The sequence below is a fragment of the Simochromis diagramma genome, unplaced genomic scaffold (genome assembly GCF_900408965.1).
Source record: "Simochromis diagramma unplaced genomic scaffold, fSimDia1.1 OVJJ01000302.1, whole genome shotgun sequence".
Lineage (NCBI taxonomy): Eukaryota > Metazoa > Chordata > Actinopteri > Cichliformes > Cichlidae > Simochromis > Simochromis diagramma.
In genome coordinates this window covers 11255656-11275776 of record NW_024386792.1, presented here as the reverse complement: position 1 = coordinate 11275776, position 20121 = coordinate 11255656, and the positions used below count along the sequence as shown (strand labels likewise).

The window sequence follows — 20121 nt, the reverse complement described above, 5'->3', positions numbered from 1 at the left end:
AAAGATACATGAACAGACCAACAAATCAGTATTACTTTTCCTCACAGTCATATCTTTTCTGTTTTGGTTTCATATTCTTATTCAAATGTAAGGATTTTTTTTCATGCATCACTTTGAGTAGGACAACCTGTTCAAGTGCCTGTGCACTTTTGCACAGACTATATTATGCAAGCTTACTCTAAGTTTAATTAATTTCATTATGGCACACATGACTATAAACCAGTAATTCCTAGTCTGGTGTTCAGACTGTCCAGGTGGGTTTATGGCAATAAAGCATAAAACTATTTCTTGCACAAAACATTTTCCTCTTCCTATGTTTTCTGGTAAAATACTGGATTGTTTCAATTCTCAGTGCCTCTAAACAGATTCAGATACACAGAAAAAACAAACAAAACAGTCTGGTTTAAGTGGTCAGAACTGCATATGCAATCTGAGATAAGGGTTTGTACAAAAGACTCTTTGTTTGCATGGAGTCACTGGCCAAAATGCTTGGAAAATACTACTATATAGTCATAGATAGAAACTAATTTAGATCTTATTTTGGTGTTTTAGATATTTTGTTTAAACCCAACAGCAGAAACAGACAGGGAATAATGAGAAAAATAATGGAAAAAAACAGAATTCAATCATTGAGAACCATATTTCTTTAAAAAATGTAAGGTCATTTTAATCTGATCCCAGGAACACTTTTCAAAAAGCAGAGATGGGGTAAAAAAGACTGAAAAAGTTGTGTAACTCTAACAATGAAAAAATAAATAAACAAAAAAACCTACTTGATCACAATTCAGTAACGGTGCATCAGCATAAAAGATCATCTCAGAGAAGCGCAGCCTTTCAAAATAAGAATTAAAGATGGGTGCATGGAAAAGCAGTTCAAAAATTTTTAAATAAAAATATTACGACTTGGAGACTTCAGTATATGCTGTACATAAAACAGTAACACAGACAATCAGCTAATGCAGGCTGTAAAAGCGCTTCTATTTCTCTCTCAAACACTCGCTCTCTTCTGGTGGGCCAAAAAAAGCTCTTGCATGAACTCCCTGCTTGTCAGTTTGTTAGTACAAGTTTTAGATAAATGGGGGTTTGTCCGGGACAATCAAACCTATCTGGTTATGTTAAAGCTTCCTGTTATGAGTGATTTATAGTGACTACCAATGAGCCACGTGGCATTTGCAAAAAATGACTCTAATAAAGTGCCTAGTAGAAAGTCAATGCAATAGATTTGGTTAAGTCAATAGGAATTAATCTCAGAAGAAGTCAGTAACATCAGTGATACAAGCATCGATTGTGTGTCATACTTCCTGCAAACCTGTTGATGGTACAAACAAAAAATAAAAAGGTGAAATTTAGGTGGATGGAAGCCAGAGGGAATTTGAACATGCACACACTGTTTGTGATTCATGTCAGCCAGCTGCCCTTTAAAGTAGGCCAAGGCTGCCAAAGACACTGGGAATGATGTCACAATATTATTGAATGATTATGAGCTGGATAAATCTTGGACACGGCTGAAAAACAATATTTAGGTGGCTGCGATTTTTAATATTTCAACTATAACCAGATGAAATTCTGTTGTGGAAATCAGAGAATGGGGTCAATAGCTTTAGAAAATCCTTATGAACAAAAACTGTCCCTGCAATAACAAATACAAGTTAAAACTGCTATTCAAAGAAAATCCATGCATAAAAATGAAAAGGGCATGGTCTGGGCTCAAGTTCATTTAAGATGGAGACCAGAGTGAAGTAGAAAATGATTTTGTTCCCTGACAAATCACGACTCGAGATTCTTTTTGGAAATTATGAAGGCTGCGTCCTTCAGGCTAAAGAGGAGAGGGACCATAAATTTTTTTCCAGTGCGCAATTGAAAAGCCAGTATTTGTGATGCTGTGGATGTGCATTAGTGCTCTTGGCATGAGTAGCGTGCACATCTGTGAAGGCCCCTGTGCTGCCATCCATCCATAGAATCCATTGAATGAACTTTCATTAAAATGTCCTTAAAGGTAATGAAGAAAGAAACACGAAAAAGAGAAAGAATTACATTGCATAGAAAACACCGAGTCTTCTCATTTTTTGAGAATTCTGCTTGATGATGAGTAGAGAGAGGAGTGAGAGCTTGATGAGTGGAACCCTTAGCAATGATAATCCCATTAGTACTGTACTGCATGTTAAGCTCTCCACTAATAACTCACACGTATGAGCATGAAGGGTGTGTATGCGCATGTATGGCCGAGTCCCGCTTGGACCATCCTAATTATCAGACGAGGCTCACGTGAGGGTAATTACCGCATCTGAGACAGTGGGAACAAGGCTATGACTGACCCAGAAATCCACAGGCTAATGAAGCGATAAGACACACACACACACACACACACACACACACACACACACACACACACACACACACACACACACACACACACACACACACACACACTGTTTCTCTCTATGTGTTGGTATTACCTCACATAGAGACACAAGGACAGAGCAAAAGAAAGAGAGAAAGCCAAAAGACAGAAAGGGGAACAATGTTTCCCTCAGCCTGCATTAGAGAGAGCAGAGAGATTTGGGAGGAGCTGTCAAGAGACGCTCTGTCAGGCAGCTTCAAGCTCAGCCCTTTTCCTAGTATGAACTAATCTGGCTGCTCTCTGTTCTTTGTCATATCTGGCCATGGCTCCACAGCACTGTGGTCTGCTTCCACAACCGCGGATTAAGCTCGGCTACCCGAGACTAAATTCTCTATTGAAGAATCATCTAGGTGTAATCCCTGTGTGAAGCCAGCCCTGTATGGTACAGCACATTATATCTCTCACAATGACTATTATTCACATCAGGCTGTGCACTCTGGAGATTCTGGAGACAAGCACAAGAGCAGTTTGCTGTGCATAGGCAAGGGACCTTAAGGGTTTGTTATGTGAAGTGAGATTGGCTCACTTAAGGTGGGCCCTCCTGGGAAGAGATCAGCTAATTCTGGCAAGTTGTTTTTCCACACCTAGGTGATTAAAATATTAACATTTTAATACACTCTGTCACATATTTCTTTAGTAATCCTGTCTCCCATTTTCTACATTTGCATGAACATTTAACATTTGCATTTTTTCCATTTCCCTTTCTGTTGAATGTGCAGAGAGAAAAAAATCAAGAAAGAAATAAAGTAATAAGGGCAAATAAACCGAATGTGCCTATAAATGAAAAACAAACAGTTGAATAACAGAAATAATGACAAACTTTACAGACAATCAGATATTTATAGAAGGAACTAATATGTATAAGCCAAAATCCATCTATATGTGAATTAAATTGCATTAAGTAGTTAGTTAAATATAATGATAGCTTATCCCAGGTGTCCTAGGGTGAGGGTTGGGGAACAACATGATCACCCTTCCATCATAAGGGGTTATCACCAACCAAAGGAAGTCTATTGAGGTAAGAGGAGAATGTGCAAACTCATAAAAGAAACAAGACAGAACCTTCTTTCTGTGAGGAGACAGTGGTAACCATCAAAAATCTGCTCTGACAGTGGAGGGTATGTGAATTCCCCTGGGTAATGTCAGACTGGAGTACAGGTGAGAAAATACTTTATGATGTGACAATGACCTTTGACCTTGAAGATAAACATCAGCAGTTTATTATATTAGACAATGGTGTGGAATTGTCTTGAGTTATCCCCAAACTCAGCTCTGTAAGGTCATAGTGACCTTGATCTTTGACTACAAATTTCATGAAGAATGCTACAAAGTATGGAAGTAGTGATGTGCAGATAAAAACATTTTGTATTCATCTACTGCTCGAGTAGTGAGCAGCTGAGTCAGTTTTTATTACCAGAGAAATCCCTCATGTCATGACACCTTACATACAGGAATACAGATTTTAAGATATTTTAACATGCTTCCTTACTCATATTTTAGAAAAATCTCCTATATGGGAGTATGTTTGGTTTTGAATATCATATCTTAAATTATTCACTTACTCTTTATTTATTTTCAAACTCAAGAAATCTGGGATCAGAGATTGTGCACCCCATAAACCTACAGTGCATTTTAAAAAGGGCAAAGATTTAGTGGTTTATCCCAAACCAGAACTGTATTTGTATTGATAAGTGCACTGTAGCTGACAGAAATACCACTAATTTCTTTTGGTTGCTCCCTTATTTCCCAAGTGGTCGCCACAGCGGATGGATCCACATGTTTGATTTGGCACAGATTTTATGCCGGATGCCCTTCCTAACACAACCCCCCTCAACTGTCTTGGGACTGGCACTAATAGGACACTAGCTGAGGCTAAGTTTGTGTGTCCTTCTGGAATCAAACGGGGGAACTTTCATATGTACGGTAAACATGTTAACCACCACAACAGTTTATTTATAAAGTGCTTTCACAGACAAGCAATCACAAAGCGCTGTACAACAAGACAGAGTAAAATAAACAAGAAAATCAAGAGCTGTAATAGCAATACAAAATGGGAGACTTGGTGCCACAGGCTGTCTATTTCCCTAGTTTTTAATCTTATACAAGAAACAACTAACAAATTCTGAGCCTGTGATCGAATACTGCGAGGACAGGTTTGTTTAGTAAAAAGTTTATATAAATACTATGGATCCTGGCCATTTAGTGCTCTGTATCTAAGTACAAGAATTTTAAAACAGATCTTAAAATCTACTGGTAAAGAAATAAAATAAAAATAATAAATAAATAATAAATATTATATTATATATATTATAAACATTAATAGTCTGGCTGCAGCGTTTTGTGCCTGTTTGAGGCCCCCAAAACATGATTTATCTGAGTCAGTAAACAGGGAATTACAATAATCTAAGCATGATAACACAAACGCATGAACAATTATGTGTGGTTTGGCCAAAGAGACCATATGTTACATTTTAAAATGTTCCTGATATGAAAGAAACAGGAACAATAAATAGAGAGGAATCAAATATTATGCCAATATTTCAAATGCCGGACCTAGCAGATGAACAAATAGAAGCATGAGCCTGACTGATTTTCATATATAATAGAGGAGAAGCTACAATCATAGCCTCAGTCTTGCGCTGTTTAGAACAAAATAATAGCTTGAGAGCCAGACACTAATGTGGGTTAAAGAGGAGACTAGAGCGAACAGACAATTCAGCTGGTGAGGTTTTAAAGACATATCCAGCTAAACGTCATCTGCATAGAAATGTTAAGAAACATCAGAAAAATACTTAATGGTGCCAGCTAGGAGAAGAATGTAGAAAGAAAATAATAATGGACCCATTACTGAACCTTGTGGAACCCCCACAGGTTAGGGAGGCATAATCAGAGAAGAACTTGTTCACCCTAACAGAGAAAGTCTTGTCAGAGGAATATATAAATAGGAAGAAAACCAATGTAACACAGAGCCAGAGAGACCAGCCAGAAACTTAAGCCTATTAAGTAAAATTTTATGATCAACAGTATCAAAGGCTGAACTGAGGTCAAGTAGAATGAGTACAGAACAAATCCCTGCATTAGAAGCCATCAAAAGACTGTTATAGAATTTCAAAAGCGCAGTCTCAGCGCAATGCTGCTTTTGAAAGCTAGACTGTAATAGGCTGGGAAAAAGGTAATTAGCATAATAAGGATCTGAATAGACTTTCTACAGCTTTTTCTAAGAATTCCCTAACAAATGGCAATTTCAAAATAAGACGAAAAATTACCAATGCAGAAAAAAGAAGAAACTAATCATGAATTCTTTCTTCATATGTTGTAATTGAAGATAAGATAACATTACTCAACCTTTAAATATACTCTCTAAATTATTGCTTCTCCACCAGATCAGTAAACATGAGCGCAACAAAACCGTGAACCTCAAACAAGGGTTAGGAATGCACAGGTTGTGGGTCAGTACTCAGAATCAACATCAAACACAGCGAGAGCTCAAGTACTTGAAAGTGTTACAAGTAATAAAAAGTTGATCTCGCTATTGTTATCCCTACAGATAACAATAGAAACACAAAAATGATAAAAGAGTTCACAATCATCTCTATGTCTATAGGTGGCTTTTGAGCTCCCCTTAAAACAAACCTGTAAATCATGTCTGAGTTTTATGCAGTTCAACCAACAAAATATGTTTCAGAACTCCCAAACTGTGTCTTACTTCACAAAAGGAAACGAAAAGGTTACAAAACATCTAAAAGTCAATCCCAGGGATCCCCACTTTGGTCTGACAAAGCCTCATGGAAGATGATACCCTCAGGGTAATACTGTTGATACTGTCCTACTCTGGAGCCTTACATTTAAGTGCTTCAGACTAGTGTTGTACAATCTCTGTGCTCACAGAAGCAGAGGGCATTTCTTTTGCTTGTACCAGTTTGCTAAACGGCTCCATTGACGTGGCAGTTTAAGTGATAAGTATGACCCACTCATAGTGTTGGTCTGTGAGCCAGAACAGGTTACCCCAAGCCCACGCTCCAGCCATCACAGGATCCCTGTCTCTGTCGCTCCTACGCAGAAAGAAAATGTGTGCGCGCACATGATCGACTGTGTATTCGAGTGAGTTATCTTGATCAAATTCCCAATTACACAGACGAGTGTCTCTTCAATGCTGTGCTCTTTATACAGATACACAAACAAACAGACATAAACATCACACAAACACACCCACTCTCACATACAAAACAAGAAAAAGAAACACACGCAGGCCAGAGGCAACAAGCACTTCATTTCCTATTCCACCCCCTCTTCTCATCCTCAGCACCCCTTCTATTCCACTCTGGCCTCCCCAACACTCAACCCACAGTCACTATAGCAACCTCACACACAGAGGACTAATCATGCCATTGCAACATCTGTCAGACAACGGAGACACACGCCCTTATAATGTGCATGCCACTGCATACACTAATGAAGCACACAAGCACAGAAACAGTTAAAGAAAGCAAACTTTATTACCTTTGCTCATGGTTCATCCTGTCACATGAAGTTTGAAAGTGGGAGCTGCAAGAGAAGATTATTGAAGAATATTGGTTCTCTAGGACCGGAAGAATGATCTGTTTGAAAACTTGCAATGATGCCACAGAGGTTTATGAATGCCCTACTGTACAAAAGCCTTAGCCGCTTAAAATGAGCAAATAAAGTCTGCTCCAGAAACATTTCTGCTGGGTATGCTGCTCTGCTGCCACCTGTAGATTACACCTGGTACTCCACAATATAAACATATAAGTCTCAGGACTCTGGCCTTGCAACATCCACGGAAATTCACCATATTAAATATTAGAAAAAAAGGAACTAAGAAAAACGAGGTGTCTTAGATCTGCCGTATTCCACCTGCTGTTAAGCAGCAAAATCAATCCCCTTCCTTCAGCAAACAGTACATACGAGTCCCAGTGAAGCACTCATCGTGCTTCAGCATACTCTATGCACCATCTAGCCAGCTTTCAAGGAGTTTGATGATATCTATTTTGGTTTTTGTAAAGTTTGCTGAGGCTTGGTACCAAAATGAGTCACACACAAACTCAACTCAAACTCCAGCTATAGCCTCAGAAAAGGAAAGTGGCTCTCAGAGCAACACACAGCCTACGTGCAGCCTCTGCATCTTTTAGCAAAAAATAAAAGGGGGTGAGCGAATGCTTTATATTTAGAATGGTGACGCTATACAAACTTGAGCACTAACATGAGAGGAAAGCTCAGCGATGCGTTAGAGAGCCGCATATTCAATAATGTATCAGAGGCAGGATTTTAAAAACAGCTGGGGATCGCCGCTCTGTCTTGTCCTGTCTGTCAGTCTGTCTCTTTGCATGTCTTTCTCCCGGTCCGTCCACTGCGACGGCAGCAGATTTGCTACTCCTGTGGGGAGCTGATGTTTGGTTAAACTTTCATCCTATCAACGTCTTCACTTGATTTTTCTCTGGGCCTTATGATGAATCTCCATCTGAGTTTTCTTCACTCTCTCAGAAGAAAGGTTCCATTCCTTTCTTTATCTTTGTGTGCTCCCTTGCTGTTTCTTCCTTAGTGGTCATGGTGCAGCCTTTTAGCAAAATAGATCATACACAAAACACCTGGGGAAAAGGGGGCTTCTGACGGTAAATGTTCATGTGTGTGCATGTGTCTGTCTGACGTTCACTGTGGTAATCATTGCCTACCTGTTTCAGTGCACAGACACACTGCGCTGCTTCATCCTTGAGGAATGAAAGAGTAAGAAATCTCCCCAGAATTCTCCTGCAAGAGAGAAGAGAGGATACAGTGAGAAAGCAAAGAGGTTGGGGAAGGAAAGAGAAGAGAAAGAAGGAGAAGGAAAGGAATTAAGAGCAGAGCTTTAGCTTTAAAGAAGCCACTGATTTTAAAGACAACTCTGACTTTCAGCTAAGTTCTCCATTTTCTTCTTGCACTCATTTGTTTATATCATTGCATTCAGATCAAAGCTTCCAATCTGAAACCCGAGTTCAGCTAGTGCAGCTCAGTCGTTCCAAAAGCAGTCTGGGTCAAATGGACAGCCGCGGCTCAACTTCTACACTGGGAGCTTTTAAGGCTTTTAAGGCTTCCATGCCAGCAAGATGTACAGGCTTGTGAGTGGAACAGGGGCTGAAATGCCCAAGTGGGAAAAGCATGCAGCACCTCGGTATGAAAAGTGCACACTCGCAGATCAAAGGTCCATGTGAGAACACTAGCAAGGAGGCATGTTTAATGTAACAGACCATACATGCATGTGCACACACAGACCTGCACACAGATATACAGATGTCACTCTTCTATGTTTTGTGACTCCAGTGACATCAAGATGTAGCAAAGAAGCAATCACTGGTGGAGGGAAATCAGTGTGGATCTGAAAGGATTACAGGGTTGTTTCCAGAACTGCTTGCGTTGATGATGATATTTGTCTTTTATTGAAGTTAAATATTTTGACCAAAAGTCCTCTACACACATGCTGTGAATCAGCCACTGAAAAAAAAAGAACATTTTGAACATTTTCCACTTAAATCTATAATTCTTCTTCTTCTTCTTCTTCTTATTATTTTCTACTACTTCTGGTGTATCTGATGGGATGGCCACTCTAAGCACTGTGAGTTAGGCTAGCCTATAAATTTTGTATATCACCAAATAAATAATATAATGTGCAATAAATATATTAAAATCAAATTGAAAGAATGCAATAGAAAAGCCTATTAATAATATCAAGATGATTAGAATAAATCAGTCCCTGGCAAAAGATGCCATAACAAAGAGTCACCACTGGTCTGTGCTATTATACCACTCCTGTGTTTGTGCTGCTGACCGACTTACCAAACAAGGGCAAAGACGGTGATGGCAGCATACATTAACTGCAGAATCTGGTGATGTAAATATCAAGATTGATTTGTTTGCAAATCATAACCAGGTCATGCTGTGCGTTCCTTGGCCTGTAATCACCTGTTGTTTTTAGGTTATAAAGGTGAGATCTTCAATGATGCAAAATTCGAAGAATGTGTTTCTTTGTCTGACTTTGACAACCTAAGCGTGTGATCTGAGTTCAGCCTTGTGTTGCTTACATATATGTGCACTATTGCAAATGACCGTGCATCACGTGTGGAGGCAAGCTAACATTTTATTTTCAGTCGATGACACAGTCCTCCCTCGATTCCCATCCACTCGCAACATGTTTCCTCTGTAATGATCTTACAGTGCTGATGAAATGAGTTGTGCAGAGGATTATTATAAGCATCGGTTACCCTCTATTGCGGGAACTGGTTTCCCCCTCAATCATGTTGTTTTCCTGTTGGGTTTCAGTACTCCCTGGTTGGAAACCACCTTGTTAGTGAGAATGTGCTTCACCTGTGCTGGCCCAGCAGAAGTAATTAAAGCCTCAGCAGCTTTGTGCAGGAAAGGGAGAGTCTGGAAACTAGATCAGTGAGAAAGCTCGTGTTGGTGCAAGCAATTCAGTTTACAGATCTTGCATAGCGACATAGGACAAGTTATGTTTGTCCTGCATTGGTGGACACGGCGTTACTTTAGATTCTTCGGTGACTTTTATGCAATAAAGTGGCACCCACTGGTGAAAGCCTGTCTGCAAACCTTTTTTGCTGCTTTGAAACTCTGAGAGGACTCCCATGGGAACCCTTCAGAGCAGCCTTTGAAGCCCTTTTATGTTAATGGCTGAAAGTGATTATTCAGAGAGAGTGAAAATGTTGATAGTAATTTGAAGGGAATTCATCTCTAGGTGCTTCGTCTGGACGTCACCTTAAAGGTTTCTGCTGGTGGTGGAAATGGTTCTGGGCATGGTAGCATATTATTTAGGTCACTGAAGTGCTTTCACATGGCCCTTTCACACCATGAACCAAACTATTTCTGCACTGATCTGCACAGCAATGGCCCAGATAATTTTTTGATGTCTAACCCTAACCAGGGCAGCTCAGTGGAACTCCGCTTACTTTGGTTTGGCTTCACTCAGCATGTATGAAACACTCTTCATAGGCTTCTGTCACTCAGACTCAAAATCAAGGCAAGTGGGGAAGCGGGGCAGCAGAGTGGGCATCAGATGTCTCTTAAGCCTATTTTAAATGCAGTGTCACAGTTAAGCCACGGACAACACTGACATGATTACCTACAAACTTTATCTGCAGACGCAACCGTCCTCAAGCTGCACCATCTTTTTACAGTGTCAGTAAAGTGTGAAATGTTTCAAGATCATATGTTCACCAGAAGTGTCATTCCCTTTTAGAGAAATATATTTCAGCAGCATATTTCAGTTTGTAAACATGTTTACTCTTTCGAAGTGTATGTGCGGCACTGATCAAAATTGGCCCAGAACGTTAAGGAGGTTGTTGCAGGTCAAGCTGGCAACAGGGACTCTCAGAGTGGAATGGCACAGTCTTGCTTCAACAACTTCTCCAACTTGTTTACAACTTGCATACTTGTGTGTGTGTGTGTGCATCTCTAGCGTTTAAGAGTTTACACAAAGGGAATAAACTGGGTGAGGATTAAATCTGACCCCACAAGGATGATCAAACATCTTGAGAGGATTCAAGATGCCTGCATAATTCAAATGAAACTTCAAAACTGACCTGCTGCTCTTGAACTTTTTAAGCTGAAAAGATATACAGTATAATAATACAGCTACATTCAAAACCCAATTGTTCCTCCACCCATTGAAAAAGCTGTATAAGAAGAAGCAAGATGACAGGTAGGCAGTTCAGACACACACTCACTTTAATCCTAAACTACATAAAATTACCACTTCGGAAAAATCAAAAGTAAGTACAGCTGTCTGGCGTTTCAAGTTTGATCGGATTACAGAGCTCTGGTGTTCCTTCACGTCTCGGTTTATTATAGCAAATGCAGCTGGGTCTCTTGGGATTTGATTCAAAACAGTGAGTTAAAATTTGATTCCTCTATTGGCATTCTCAGACATTTATCCCCACCGTACATCCAGAACAATGAGTAAAATCTTTAAGCATTTGCTTTAAAGTGAGGATATTTTTAGTAAGAGCTGATCATTATTCAATAAAAATGCAGAAAGGGAGAAACATAATCTCTATCAACTGCAATTAATTCTTTTGTGACAATGGTTTTAAAAAACAACACACAAAAAAAACATGATTTTTCCCCAGGTCCACCAGGGTACAGTTTTTTAGCATCCCTGTGAACCTGCTACAGTTTTTGCATCTGTTTAGGGACTCTAAGTCACTTCTTCCTCTTTGTGAATCCCCAGACTGACTCACTGATGTTGACTGAAGGGTTCTGTGTTGGGCAAACAATCTGTTACACGACTCGGCTCTTTTTCATGCCACTAAAATAATTCTTTATGACTCATTTTTAAGGTTGGGGACAAACAGATGCCTCTTTGGTGGTATTGGACGACAAATGAGATTTTGTCTATATTTCTTATTAATGAGAAGGTCACTAATTCTGACCAAGCCCCTCGCTCCATTTGCAGCAATGCAGTCCTAAAGCAGCAGAGAACCTCTACTGTGTTTCCTGGTTAAAGCATGATTCTTCAGCACTTTGCCAACGAAATTTGCACTTTGCCAACGAAATTTGCACTTTGCCAACGAATAACAACACCTACGCCAGAATGCTGTTTAAAGACTTCAGTTCAGCGTTCAATACAATCCTCCCCTCACAACTCATCAGGAAATTGACAGACCTAGGCATCAGTTCCCTCATGTGTAACTGGTTACTGGACTTCCTGACCAACCGGCCCCAACATGTCCGGCTGGATAACCGCTGCTCATCTAAAATCACAATGAACACTGGTGTACCACAAGGCTGTGTGATGAGCCCTTTCCTCTACTCCCTCTTCACCCACAATTGCAGACCTACCGATGGTTCCAACACCATCATTAAGTTTGCAGATGACACCACGGTGATTGGCCTCATCCATGACAACGATGAGGCCGCCTACAAGGAGGAGGTGGATCGTCTGGCTGAGTGGTGCGACAGAAACAACCTGCTGTGAGCAGCTTCAAGTTCCTGGGTGTCCTCATCTCCAAGGATCTCATCTGGACGACCGACTTCTCCAAGCTGGTCAAGAAGGCTCACCAGCACCTCTTCTTCCTGAGGACTCCTGTCCTCAGACATCCTGGTGAACTTCTATCGCTGCACCATCGAGAGCATCCTGACCAACTGTATAACAGTCTAGTACGGGAACTGCTCTGCCTCGGACCGGAAGGCGTTGCAGAGGGTCGTGAAAACTGCCCAGCGCATCGCCGGAGCACCACTTCCTGCCATAAATGACATCTACAGGAAGCAGTGTCTGAAAAGGGCTGGGAAAATCATCAAAGACCCCAGTCACCCATCACATGGACTCTTCACCCTCCTGCCCTCTGGGAGGCGCTACAGGAGCCTACGGACTAAGACCACCAGGTACCGGAACAGTTTCTTCCCCACAGCTGTCAGACTCCTGAACTCTGCCTCCTGACATCTGACCCACATTAAACTCATGGACTAAACATACAGACATCCACAACCACTAGCACTTTATATAGCCTCTGTAGAAAGTAGCCACATATTTCTCTTCTCTTAACTGCACTACTGTATGATTCTGTATAAACAATCATTCTGTACAATAAGATAATTATAATTCTACAACTGTTTATAACTTGCATATTTCTGTATAGTTTCATATGTATATCCTGTTCATAGCCTGTACATGGCTTGTATACCCACTACAGCCTGTACATACTTATAGCATATTCATAACATACCTTCATACCATGTACATTGTAACATACCCATAATAGACCCATTTTTGTACCCTCATACCTATAACAGACCCATTTCTGTAATATATGTATATACCTATATTATTGCTAATATATATTTTGTAATATATCTATATCATGGCCTATATTTTATGTTCAATACAGGTATTTGTTGTGCCTGAAAATGAACAAATAAATGAATGAATGAATGAATGAATGAAAGCACTTCTGGATGGATGCAAACTGCATTTTGTTGCCTTGTACTTGTCACATGTGCAATGACAATAAAGTTGAATTCTATTCTATTCTATTCTATTCTAAATTGCCTTCAGTTAGACCCAGTTTTTATATTTTCAAGCGTCACTTTTCTTTGTTTCCACATTTATAGATACTTCCATAAATACAACTTTAATAAGCACTGATTCAGTAAAGTCTACTTATGACCAGACTGTACACATTAGATGGATGTACCCACTTGTTTCTGCCAGTTCTTTGCTGATGGTGCTGCCGGGCATCTTTTAGATTCAGAGAACAGTAAGTCAGCTTTTTGTATTTTTCATCTGCCATACTCACTTTCATTGAACAACGCTTTCTGCCTGTCAGAGACCTTGCTGATGCAAGAAGCCCAGCTTAAGTTTTCTTCTTATATAAACTCTTTCCATACGCTTTAGATGAAACTGTCATTGGCTGTCATTCACCCAGTTTATATCTCATATCTGTATGACTATTTCTATTTCAGCAAATGATCTGGTTCAAGCATTACATTGTGGGTTATAAGCACCCCTTCGCAATACTTGTTTAATTTTCCACTCGGCTCAATGCATACAAATGATTTCCTTTTCTTCTATAAAGTGCTTTATTACTTCATTTTCTTCAACAGGATGCAGATATTGTAGTTTAGTATTTCACTCAAAAAATTGCTTGGAATTTGAGGTCAATTTCAAACTGTTACTTTAATAGAGACGATGCAGAATAACCTTAGACAAATGACAAGTTATTGTGAAGCACACAGAGAAACAAAAAAAAAAGATATACAGCTGCCTTTATGTTATGTTATATAAAGCTTTTCATTATATGGTGAAAGGTTTTTTTTGTCCATTTTAACTGGATTTTCTGTGCTAATATTTATTTTTAATTAACAGAAGTGGTAGTGCCTGTGTACTTAAGCAGCAACCAACCTTTCTCAGTTCTACAGCATATTTTATTATATTTTTCTGCTTTTTAGATTTTCAGTTTTAGATCAATCATGTGACTTTTATAAACAGCCTGTGTAAAATTTTGTGACTAAAGCGTTCCATCAAAAGACCAGCAAGAGCTCAATCTACATTTCACATGTCAGGCTGCACAGCCTGTGTGGACACTTTTATTGACTGAAACAGGAGCACGTCTTTCAATCAAATGCACCTGACAACCGAAAAAAAACCCCCAATAACAACAAAAAAGCAGACAAACTAGGCTTTGTTTGTGGTTCCATCTCACAACGTTCATCAACCTTCTTTCAGATCATCAGGATTAGTATAAATTAGTGTCCAGTCCAAGCCTTCACACATAAGCCTAAGTTTGTCATCCAAACAACTTCAAAAGAGACTCACGTGCCCAAAGACTACTTAACGAAAAGCTTTAGGTTCAAAACAGTAGCTTTCATTAATAATGTAATTAATAGCTGTGTACTGCCACACAAACTAAAATAATTAGTTCATATGCTTCAAAAAGTTATATACAAAAAGTTAAATCTTACTTCCATCTCCTACAACAAAAAACATCAATACAGGAAATTAATGAAGAAGATTATACTGCACAGATTTTGGTCCAGTTGTATTACAACGTGGGTATGAACAGACTGAAAAAAATAAAAAACAAAACAAAAAACATACCTGACCTGGGGCCTGTACTACTGTGAAGTGAACTGAACATATGCTGGGTACCTTTCCCTTATCTGATGCAGTTACACCAACACTGGCAATCAGAAGAAGCAGGCACATGAAGCTGATTATCAGTTCCCTAAATTAACCCGGGGTTTCCTTTGCGCATTCACACAAAAGAGGTGACGCTGGAAGCATCAGCCCAATCACATATATGAATAAGTGCACTGGCAGCCTACGCTATGGAAAACTAGTAAGAGGTCAAACACATAATACAGACTGAAAGTAGCACTGCTGCTGCAGACAAAGTCTGTAAAGTCTGAGAGCACAAACACTGAACAGTATGATAAAAAAAAAACAAAAAAACTGTAGCGATGTGTGTGTGGTTGAAAAGTTTTTGATTAGTGAGACTGGAAAACACCCCAGATCAATAAAATCTAGCCTATTTGAAACCTCGAAAGAAGTCTGGCAAAAGTGCAAACTTTGTACTGCAAGTAAAAAACAACAACTTTATCCTAAAGACACAAGAGAATCTGACAGTAAATTAATGTTTAAAATACAGTTTTAGTTTTTATTTTTTCAGTTCAAGCATAGACTGTCTCCAATTTGATGTAAGGTCAGAAAGTACATCATTTATTAATGCATACAAAAAGTAAAATAGTTTAAAAGTAATTGTTTGCAGCCACCAGGGAAAAAATAAAGAAATAAAGCCTTGTCTACGAATCTATATTTATTACTGAAGCTCATCATGGAAAACACAAAAACTTTAGACAGTCCTACTATCCACCAGCAAAAGTTCAATCTTTCATGAATTTTGATCATATTTTGATTGAACTGACTGGCAAATAGGTGTTAATTTCACACATGTTGACCTCTAATGTGCTTCAGAGCAGTAACCAGGGTGATGCAAGCAAGTTGAAACCTGGTGATCTTAAAAAAGACGCGAAAAAGAGATAAAATCTTTTTTTTTTTTTTTTTGCCTGTCCCATTTGGTTCTTTAGCCGTCAGAATTGTTGTCTAAAGACCAGCAAGGATACCCAATGGATTTACTTTGCCAAATGGATCATCACGGCCTTGCCGTATTGGTCCATTTGATCGACATTTGTTGTTATTATTTATTTTATTTTATTTTCAGTTGTTACAGACGGGACAGACATGACTGAGGGATAGGAAAGGGAGAAAGAAAGATGAAGGAAAAGAAAAACAGAAGGGAGGCGGGACAGTGAGAAAGGGCACTTAAAAAGAGAAAGAAGAGAAAAAAAAATCTCCTGGATCACCTGTTGAGAGAAAAAGAAGAGAAAACAAGGGAGAAAAAAAACTGAGCAACATACTAAACACAACAGCATCACGTTAATCTAGCTAAGTGTAAACAGCAGTAAATACTAAATATTGAATGTTGTTGTGTAGCAAGCAGGACCGACAGCGCACAATGTGCTTGGAAATAGCAGCCAATAAAGGTTTATGTCTATGAACAGTGAACACCCGTGTGCACACCTGTGTGGATCAGCGCGCTTGTATTCAAAAGGTTTCCCCATGTAATGGTCTGCTAGAGGATGTAGAGGGCCATAGCTCTGTCCTCCAGGGCATGAAGCAGGCATGGAGGAGATCCAGGCTCCAGACATTCAGAGGCCCCAGAGTGCGAGAGCCCAAGGAGGACCACCGGAGGGGCATCAGTGCCACCCTTCTGGGAAGAGCTGAGGAGAGCCCCAGATGAGGGGTCACCCAGTAGCCACTGAGCAGAAGCCAGAGGGGGCTGCAGTGGCGTGCCCGCCGGCTCTGCTGGCAGCCAGCTGTGCCAGAGTGAACTGAGCCACAGGCCCAGAGGCCGGAGGCCCGAGGGCCCCCTTTGCCCCGGAAGAGGCCTGACCGAGCAACAGGCACCAGGCACCAGGCCCCGCCAAGTAGTCACCGGGAGTGAGCTGGTACATACCTGAGCGCCCAGCCCCGGACACCAAGAACCACCAACGCACCGACCCCTGAGGGCATCAGTTACCGGCAGGGAATGTGGTGAGGGGAGATAGGCCTTTGGAGGGCCTGGGAGTTCCCAGAGAGGTGGAGTGTAAGACCCGACCTGTCACTAATCTGAAGGTCGGTGGTTCGATCCCAGGCTGCCTCCTGGCTGCATGCCAAATATCCTTGGGCAAGATACTAACCCCATGTTTGCCTACTGGTGGTGGTCAGAGGGCCCGGTGGCACCTGTGTCTGGCAGCCTCGCCTCTGTCAGTGCGCCCCAGGGCAGCTGTGGCTACAATGTAGCTTGCTATCGCCAGTGTGTGAATGTGTGTGTGAATGGGTGAATGTCTGAATGTAGTGTAAAGCGCTTTGGGGTCCTTAAGGACTAGAAAAGCGCTATACAAATGCAGGCCATTTACCATATAGACACAGACACACAGACACAAACATGCATTCCCACCCTCATGCACACGTATACAAATACTCAGCACTCACCCAACGTAGGGATAGACATATATGGACACTGTACACACAATCACACACAATTTTATCTCACACACAAAGAGATAAAATCTTACTTCACAGTACAGGCCTTTGATTGTTTAACACACCACATTATGTGGTCTTCCTAGAAAGCAGTATAGACAAGGGATCAAGAATAGCTTGAACACAGTGGAGTGTTTAGCCATTAAAGATGAAGATATGTCCATTTAGGGAAAAGAGCTGGTACGGAACAAAGCACATCATAAATAGTGCTGGGTGTGATGGCGTGTTACTATAATCACACACTTTCCAGTTACTGTACTACAGTAAATGCATTTCATTTCATATAGAATAGAATAGAATTAGAATTCAACTTTTTTGTCATTGCACATGTCACAGGTACAGGGCAACGAAATGCAGTTTGCATCCATCCAGAAGTGCTTTAGCCATGATATAGATATATTACAATATACATTAGCAATAATATAGATATGTAAGTATATTACAGAAATGGGTCTATTATGGTATGTTATAATGTACACGGTATGAAGTATGTTATGAATATTCTATAACTATAAGTATGTACAGGCTGTAGTGAGTACAAGCTATGTACAGGCTATGAACAGGATATAAATATGAAAAAAAAAACTATACAGAAATCTGAGATATACAGTTATACAGAAATGTGAACTATGCAGGTTATAAACAGTTGTTGGATTAAAAATTATTGTATGTACAGAATGATTATTTACACAGAACTATACAGTAGTGCAAGATAAGTGAGATATGTGGATAGTTTCTACAGAGGCTATATAAAGTGCAAGTGGTTGTGAGTGGTGGTTCAGTCCATGTTATTATTGTGTGTTTGAGGGTACAGTTGTCCATTGTGTGTGTAGGTGGTTGTGGGTGTGTGTATGTTCAGTCCATGAGTTTAATGTGGGTCATATGACGGAATAAGCAGAAATAATGTAACGAGTAGCATAGTGCCATATATATATATATATACTTTATATGGGGAGTAATAAATATTATATAACAGACTGTATTACCTGTAGGAAATGTGCAATACATGACTTTCTTTGGGTAATAATGGATTGACAGTGTCAACTTTTGTTGGGCGAGAACATGCCAGCCTTATGTTGACAGCCTGTTGTGCTGCATCTTGGAAAAAACGTATTTAAATCTAAATGTATAAATGTGAGCTTAAGTGCAATCCTGTGTTTCAGAAGCTGTAACAGTAGGAACACTCCATTTATAGATTTCCATAAGACTAAGACGGCAGACTGAAAAGCTTTTACTTTTACAACTGCTGCTATGGGTCAAGGCGACCACAAATGCTATTGACCAGCATCTGTATTTGACTTGTAAATGTCTTTTTCACCCCCTTTAAACTGTACACTAACAAAGAACCACCAGAACCATAAAACTGACAGTTAAATAATATAAGTAACATTATTGCTTACATATTGCTGATACAGTGGGGCAAAAAAGTATTTAGTCAGCCACCGATTGTGCAAGTTCCCCCACTTAAAATGATGACAGAGGTCAGTAATTTGCACCAGAGGTACACTTCAACTGTGAGAGACAGAATGTGGAAAAAAAAAATCCATGAATCCACATGGTAGGATTTGTAAAGAATTTATTCGTAAATCAGGGTGGAAAATAAGTATTTGGTCAATAACAAAAATACAACTCAATACTTTGTAACATAACCTTTGTTGGCAATAACAGAGGTCAAACGTTTACTATAGGTCTTTACCAGGTTTGCACACACAGTAGCTGGTATTTTGGCCCATTCCTCCATGCAGATCTTCTCGAGAGCAGTGATGTTTTGGGGCTGTCGCCGAGCAACACGGACTTTCAACTCCCGCCACAGATTTTCTATGGGGTTGAGGTCTGGAGACTGGCTAGGCCACTCCAGGACTTTCAAATGCTTCTTACGGAGCCACTCCTTTGTTGCCCGGGCGGTGTGTTTTGGATCATTGTCATGTTGGAAGACCCAGCCTCGTTTCATCTTCAAAGTTCTCACTGATGGAAGGAGGTTTGGGCTCAAAATCTCACGATACATGGCCCCATTCATTCTGTCCTTAACATGGATCAGTCGTCCTGTCCCCTTGGCAGAAAAACAGCCCCATAGCATGATGTTTCCACCCCCAGGCTTCACAGTAGGTATGGTGTTCTTGGGATGCAACTCAGTATTCTTCTTCCTCCAAACACGACGAGTTGAGTTTATACCAAAAAGTTCTACTTTGGTTTCATCTGACCACATGACATTCTCCCAATCCTCTTCTGTATCATCCATGTGCTCTCTGGCAAACTTCAGACGGGCCTGGACATGCACTGGCTTCAGCAGCGGAACACGTCTGGCACTGCGGGATTTGATTCCCTGCCGTTGTAGTGTGTTACTGATGGTGACCTTTGTTACTTTGGTCCCAGCTCTCTGCAGGTCATTCACCAGGTCCCCCCGTGTGGTTCTGGGATCTTTGCTCACCGTTCTCATGATCATTTTGACCCCACGGGATGAGATCTTGCGTGGAGCCCCAGATCGAGGGAGATTATCAGTGGTCTTGTATGTCTTCCATTTTCTGATGATTGCTCCCACAGTTGATTTTTTCACACCAAGCTGCTTGCCTATTGTAGATTCACTCTTCCCAGTCTGGTGCAGGTCTACAATACTTTTCCTGGTGTCCTTCGAAAG

The 20121-nt window shown here is 40.3% G+C and overlaps 1 protein-coding gene across 1 annotated transcript in view; it reads right to left on the bottom strand.

The window, feature by feature from the left end:
• ptprdb (protein tyrosine phosphatase receptor type Db) overlaps nt 1–20121 on the bottom strand; it is a 155298-nt gene that overhangs the window by 97494 nt on the left and 37683 nt on the right. The window contains 2 exon segments of the mRNA XM_040024437.1: nt 6902–6946; nt 8092–8167. The gene's annotated coding sequence lies outside the window, so the exon portion shown is untranslated.